This window comes from Colossoma macropomum, unplaced genomic scaffold (assembly GCF_904425465.1).
Source record: "Colossoma macropomum unplaced genomic scaffold, Colossoma_macropomum, whole genome shotgun sequence".
Classification (NCBI taxonomy): domain Eukaryota; kingdom Metazoa; phylum Chordata; class Actinopteri; order Characiformes; family Serrasalmidae; genus Colossoma; species Colossoma macropomum.
The window spans coordinates 33,687,793-33,695,223 of NW_023494795.1; positions in this window are offsets into that span (position 1 = coordinate 33,687,793).

Sequence of the window (7,431 nt, forward strand, 5' to 3'; positions counted from 1 at the left end):
TAGTTAATCATTCTATTTTCATATACACCTGCCACCACTTGAACACTATTGATTTTGCTTGACATTCCATACATCCAAACTACCTATTTGACGCGTTTATACGTTTATACATTCTAGCATCCCCATAAAATAAAAGGTATCATTAAGTATGCTTTCACAATCAGAATCCAATTCAGCATAAAATTAAATCCAATAAAATAAATATATTTATAATATAATATATATATATAATATAAAAAAAAAAGATATATGAACATAAAATAGACAATACACAAACAATCTGCAACTAAAAGAATGCGCAATGGGAGATAAGTACAGCTACAATCAAGTACTGAAGTTGTAACGTGCCAACCAGATTCAGATGCTCGTGGATGTAAAACACAAATGAAGATTTACTGAAACATTCAAAGTCCAGAGTCGTCATCACAAAACAGGCAGGGGTCAAATCCAAAGGCATAGCAAAAACAAACAGATGTACATAACACAGGGCATACAGTCCAAAAAGTAGAGGCAAAGGCGTAGTCGAAGATGCAGGCAAAAAGGTCAAAAACAGGAGTCAGATGATAAGGCAAACAATCCAAAGGGCAGAGCAAAAAGGCAGAGTCAAAAGAACAAAAGGCAAAGGTCATATACAAAATACAAACAATGGATAGAACGCTCAGTAGATCGCTAAATGGATACAATACCTCACAACCAGCTAAGGCTAAAGCCCGAGCTTAAACTAAACCATACAAGTCATATGACCAACAATACAGGTGTTTGACATTAGTACGCCGATGATCTGGAGCACTGATTGGAGCGCGATGACCTCCCAGGAGTCAGGTGATCTCCCAGAGGATTCTGGGAGATGGAGTCTGTATGAGTGTCTGCATTATTGAATTCAGAACCATCAGCCAACTGTGTTTGCACACTGTGGAATTAGACCTCCGCATTTAACCCATCCATGCAGTGAAACACCCACATACATGCACACCAAAGAACACACACACTAGGGGGCAGTGAGCACACTTGCCCGGAGCAGTAGGCAGCCCTATCCACAGCGCCCGGGGAGCAATAAGGGGTTAGGTGTCTTGCTCAAGGGCACTTCAGTCATGGACTGTCAGCCGAGGGGATTGAACCGGCAACCTTCTGGTCACAGGGCTGGTTCCCTCCAGCCCATGATTAGAGGGAAGTTCAGAAGTCATGTGATCTCCCAGAGGAGTCTGGGAGATTGAGTCCAGATCCACACTGGGACTAGGTGGATGCATGACAGAAGCACTGAAGTAACACACACAAACCACAGGTAGGGCCTGGTTAAAATCGGTTTACCCTTAGGTTTCTTTTGGTGAAATCTTAGACATCTTAGAAATCTTGCTTGCCGTCAAAACAGTCTCTTGGATCACTTCATGTCATTCTCACCACAGCCAGTATTGAACAGTGAGGCATCTTGAAAAAAGTTATAAATACGTTTTTTAAGTAACTGTGTAACTAATTTCATTTATGTCAAAGTTTGGCCATGTTTGAATGACAGTGTTATTAGACTGCTATAAATTATGCCTGCTTCAATTATGCCACACACTGCATACATGGAAAATCCCCTAAACACGTCTCAGCACTTACACACCCACTGGAAAAGCAGGGGGTGAAAGCCATTCTGTGTTGCTGTGACACATATTGCCTTTTGGGGAGGAAAAGAAATAAATAGCTGAAAAGTAACACTCCTCTCTCAGTGAAATCTTGAGTAAAAAATGAGTTACTTTACACTGTCCACTGGTGTCATTAGCCTGATTTCATAGAGATATTGGATTCCTGTCTATATATTGAGCAATCGAATCAGCTAGGTTTGATGTTGAGTTTGATGTTTGAAGTTAATGGAAATACAGCCATTCTGTAATTGTAAGTGCATTGCATGTCTGTAGAATGCATCTTTGGTGCATTTTCATCAATATTTATTTTTAAATGTATTATCTTGATACATAACTATATTATTCCAAATAACGTGAAAGAACTTTAAAAGAACTGTTATACAATAATGTCAATGGTTACTCAGTAAAGGTAAAACAGATAACTTATTATAGAGAAGTTATTTGGTAAAATATGATCGTATATTTAATTAAAAATAAAAACTAGTATTATATTGCTAGTTACTTTGAATCGAAATAAACAAAATAATAATCGAAATAAACAAATATTCTGTCAAGGACTGTAGTTCCTTTAGCATATTGTGTGGTTGCCAAGCAACCATGGACCATTGAAAGAGGAGAAGAATGTTCGGTAGCCCATCACTGTATATTGCAGTCATTTTGTGAACTTTTTAAATTTTTGTTGTATAGCAATGAACATATGATAACACTATTTATTGCAAAAACGTTCGCTTTACAAGTACTTTTGGTCACCAAATTACCACCAGAGTTTCAGCAAAATCCACACTCGATAAATGATGTACTATTTGGCTGTAGAGGCTAGAATTTCTGAACTTTCATAGCTAGCACACTATTTAGGGAGTACAGAGCCATTTCGGATTCAGCCTGGGTTTGATGCTATTTCTGACTGAGACATGGATATTTGAAGCGGGCCAGTCATGCAAGGGACATTCTTTAGTGTTTTATATTGCCCTTTTAGAGTGAATCATATTGTAAGTACTTTAATTCAAGCCTGTGATATTCACAATGGAGTTGTGGCCTGTTAGCTAGCTGCCCAGACTAGTTAAGAAAATAAGGTGCCAGTCATTCAGTTTAAACTAAAAATTCTTTTGTACTTTGTCAGTACGCTTGGTGGTTCCTGCAAGCAGCATTAGAGTCAAAGATTATTTCATTAACAGCACAAGGATTTTTCGTGCTGTGGCGCAGTATGGTGAAGTGGCCATAGGTGTGTGTATATCATGGATTTTACAACAGCTTTGAATGTGGCTCAGCCAATCAGATTTTAGGACCCAAAGTATCTGTTTTGTAATCATAATTATACCATTAAATAAATACACCTAATATCATTATGCAGTTAATTTAATCAGAATAACTATTTAAATAATTAACAAAATACATTAAATGTGTTTCGTTTTACTGTTGTTGCAGTTTATTAAACAGAAATTGACTCATTAAGATATAACTTACTAGAGGTCTCAATTTCCTTGTAAAATATTACATTTTTACTGTGATTATTGTACATTCTGGAAAAAAATTATACAAGATTTGCTAGAGGGTTTATTACCCTGAGAGGGAGGTAAGAAGCTGTCTGCTGTTCCAGTTTATTTACCATAACTGTATGTAGATTTATGCATCAACATAATCATCCTTTACATGCCAAACTTGTGTACAGTGAAACGTATATTATATGGTAACAGTAAACATTACAGGAAACACTGTTCTTAAGGTGGGCATTTTCCTCTATTTCCCCCATTTTTTCTCCCAAAGATATATCCTCGGGGCATGAAATATAGCCACAATTATAGAATGACCCAATCATGAGGTGCCAGGCACTGTTACATTGCTAATTTGGACTATACTTAACTGCAGAAAATATGACACATCAACAAGATATGACTCTGTCAATTAACTTTATAGTTAAAACTATTGAAGCATACACTAGTCATTATGTGGTTTTAAACCCTCAGAGTAGACTGTTCTCTTAGTGTTTGGTTTTGTTAAGTTTCAACATGGGTGCAGATGCCATCCATGTGTGGTGTAACTGGATCAACTTATCAGTTAGCACAGTTTCTGTGTCCTTCTCTAAAAACAACAGCTGCAAAGTTGTCAGTGTAGCTGTACCACTGAGGCCAGTATATCATGCTCCAAAAATGCCCTGATGATAAAAATACATAATCCTGGTAAGCCAACACGAGACTAATAATGTGAGGAGATAAAACAGCTCTAGGTAAGTGCATGTCAAAATTTAAGTGTAACTGGAAGTCAACAAGTGAAAAGTAAGTGCAATGATATCTATTAAAAGTAAGTAATGATAGCTATTCAAAAAACTCCCCTTGATATTCCAATTCAAGACAATAACGAAAGTAGCCACCCTGAAACCATTTACATTTTGTGTGTATTTACATTTATTTTCCAAGATAATTACCTGTTTGTATTATTACACTTTCACATGGTGCTGTGGTCTTGTTTTGACAAACAAAAGCAACATTAATGTTGGCATTTCTCTTACTCTTATATGGAAAAGATTGCCATTATTATGGTGCAAAAACCACAATAAATAGCAAAAAAAAAATTGAATCTTTAATGTCATGTCTTGTTACTTTTGTTGCATACCATATAAAAGTATACTCATACTCATTCCTGCCTTGACTTGCCTTGCACTGAAAAGGGCACTTGTATGCATGGTAAACAGATAGTAAACATAAACTACACTGAGGCTTGCCAGGGTTGTGGGCTAAAGGTTATGTTTTTCCATTGAAATGGGAGCTGGTATGAAAATCTGCCCTTGCATAGCTGTCAAAAAATTTCTCCACTTTTAGATGTAATGTGAAGACTCTCTTAGTTTAGTCCTAGTCACATGCACTGCGTCTATTATTAGCATGACATTCTAAACAATCACATTAGCGGGGCTATTTATATACTCGTGCCATTTTGGAAGTGTCAGTTTATCTTGAAATGACAAAGTCCTTTTCCTGAACAGAGTAGTGAGCAGTCAGCCAAGAGATGCACAATGTTTTGTAGAATATCAAACAGAGCTGCAACAATGGTCATTTTAAACAGCTGTATGGCTGCAGTGAAAGGAACGACACAAACCATCATACTTTTTAAACCGTCTTGAAAATAAATGAAAACAAACCACTTCAGCCCTAGTCCTCAAACACATTAAAAGGTTTCACTTCTCAGTTGTTTAATTTCCAATACTCTTAATTTATCTTATTTATCTATTAATTGATTTGTTTATGTCTCCACTCATGTACTTTTTCTGCATTACTACCATGCTTTCACTTATAAGTGACATCTTTTGACCCATAGGAGACCCACTGAAGCTTTTACCTTACTAATTTCCCAAGGTGGGATGTTTGTGGAGCGGCACTTGTTCTGTGTAACATACTGTGGCACTACTTAGGTTCAGCAAACTGTTACAAAAATTATTTCCATCTTTTATGTTAAAAGGTTTTGGTAAACACATTGAGAACATAATTATCTCCCTAAGAACTCCCTAAGAGCGAGAAGCTCCTGTTGTTTATTAAGTAGCGATGACGTGAAGATGCTGAAGAAGTCTCCGCTGAAACCGCATTACTTGCATAAGATGTTTATTACAAAGTAAAATGGTATCATATCAAGCACTATAAAGTACCTGAGAGAGGATCCGTGCCAATTGTGTCCCCTCCAGAACAGAATAAACCAGCTGCTTATATAGGGTACTTGTTGTTGAAAAAGCAAACTGCACATATGGCCCTTTTTAAATTGATCTCATCTATGTGGAACTAAGCGAGAGACCTTTGGAACAGGGGGCCCCTTTAACGTAAACATTCCAAACCTTGCAAAAACAGATAACACAGAGGACTTCAGACCTCACCTTATATTTATAGAAGTTTATGAGTGTTTTCACCTTCTTTTATAAAACTATTCTTCTAAATACACCTCACTCCCTAAGAGCGAGAAGCTCCCTAAGAGCGAGAAGCTCCGTTGTGGTCAAACTGGTCCAGAAGGTTGGCGAGAAGTGGGCACTCGATTAAGGAAGAAGAAGCACAAACTGCACAGACTGGCAGCTGTTCAACTCAGCAAAGAAAAAGGAAACACACAGAAAGTTACTTCTGTAAAGAGTGACTGATTACAGTTTACAGGGTTAAAAGAGTGCAGCAGAGACTCTGGCAGGTGTAGTTATTACAGCCTAACTAAAAGGGAGAGCCAGAAGGTAACAGAGACATGAGGGCTCCCTGAGATGTCAGCACCCCTTCGCTCCACCGTCAGCAAACCTGAGTGAATGAGTGAGAACAGTGGAATGACAGCACCAACACTCCCAGTTTGCCATACTACACTATGTCCATGAAAGTTGGGGGGCTTTGCATAAGAAGGCTCTACCCCCTGATGTAACTATTAATTCTAAGTAGTAATAGTAAGCCAGCACCTTGTGATCTAAGTAGGTGTGATGGTTCATAATAAGAGAGAAATTCACTTAGGTAATGAGGGGCGAGGCCATTTAGAGCTTTATATGTCAGTAAAAAAAATTGTAATCAATGCGAAATTTAACTGGCAACCAGTGTAGGGTTGATAAAACTGGACTGATATGGTCAAACTTTCTGGCTTTTGAGAACTCTGGCCGCAGCGTTCTGGACTACCTGAAGCTTGTTAAGACTTTTGCTGGAACATCCAGACAGCAGGGCATTACAGTAATCCAGCCTTGAGGTAATAAATGCATGAACTAGTTTTTCTGCATCCTGTAGAGAAAATGCATTTCTTAATTGAGCAATATTGCTGAGATGCAGGAATTCCAGTCATATTTGTTATATGTGCATCAAAAGACAGATCAGGATCTATCATGACTCCAAGATTTTTTACAGATGTACCTGATGGAACTGAGAAACTATTAAATTTAATTGTTAAATTAGATAGTTTGTTTCTAGCTTTTGGACCAAGAAGAAGAACCTCTGTTTTGCTTCAGTTGAGTAGGGGAAAGTTATTCGACATCCAGTCTTTTATGTCTTTTATACAGTCTTCAATATTGTTAAGTTGAAGTTTATCATCTGGTTTGGCTGATATACACTGCTCAAAAAAATAAAGGGAACACTCAAATAACACATCCGAATGAATTAAATATTCTCATTGAATACTTTGTTCTGTACAAAGTTGAATGTGCTGACAACAAAATCACACAAAAATCATCAATGGAAATCAAATTTATTAACCAATGGAGACCTGGATTTGGAGTCACACACAAAATTAAAGTGGAAAAACACACTACAGGCTGATCCAACTTTGATGTAATGTCCTTAAAACAAGTCAAAATGAGGCTCAGTATTGTGTGTGGCCTCCACGTGCCTGTATGACCTCCCTACAACGCCTGGGCATGCTCCTGATGAGGTGGTGGATGGTCTCCTGAGGGATCTCCTCCCAGACCTGGACTAAAGCATCCGCCAACTCCTGGACAGTCTGTGGTGCAACGTGATGTTGGTGGATGGAGTGAGACATGATGTCCCAGATGTGCTCAATCGGATTCAGGTCTGGGGAACGGGCGGGCCAGTCCATAGCTTCAATGCCTTCATCTTGCAGGAACTGCTGACACACTCCAGCCACATGAGGTCTAGCATTGTCCTGCATTAGGAGGAACCCAGGGCCAACCGCACCAGCATATGGTCTCACAAGGGGTCTGAGGATCTCATCTCAGTACCTAATGGCAGTCAGGCTACCTCTGGCGAGCACATGGAGGGCTGTGCGGCCCTCCAAAGAAATGCCACCCCACACCATTACTGACCCACTGCCAAACCGGTCATGCTGAAGGATGTTGCAGGCAGCAGATTGCTCTCCA